The sequence below is a fragment of the Psammomys obesus genome, unplaced genomic scaffold (genome assembly GCF_907164565.1).
Source record: "Psammomys obesus unplaced genomic scaffold, mPsaObe1.curated_primary_1811, whole genome shotgun sequence".
NCBI lineage: Eukaryota > Metazoa > Chordata > Mammalia > Rodentia > Muridae > Psammomys > Psammomys obesus.
In genome coordinates this window covers 21,071,888-21,072,253 of record NW_026587216.1, presented here as the reverse complement: position 1 = coordinate 21,072,253, position 366 = coordinate 21,071,888, and positions in this window count along the sequence as shown.

The window sequence follows — 366 nt, the reverse complement described above, 5'->3', positions numbered from 1 at the left end:
ATGATTGGATAAGAGTTTCCCCTTAGGCTATTCCTGATGTGATCTGATAGACTAAGATCAGAAGGAAGAAGAGGAGGACCTCCCCTATCAGTGGACTTGGGGAAGGGCATGCGTGAAGAAGGGAAGGGAGGGTGGGACTGGGAGGGGAGGAAGGAGGGGCTTATGTGGGGATACAAAGTGAATAAATTTTAATTAATAAAAAAATTAAAAAAAAAGAAAGTAAAAAAAAATAGAGTTTCCCCTTGGAAGATGTAAATATCCTGTCTGTTCTCCCTTCTTCTTCTTCTTCTTCTTCTTCTTCTTCTTCTTCTTCTTCTTCTTCTTCTTCTTCTTCTTCTTCTTCTTCTTCTTCTTCTTCTTCTTCTT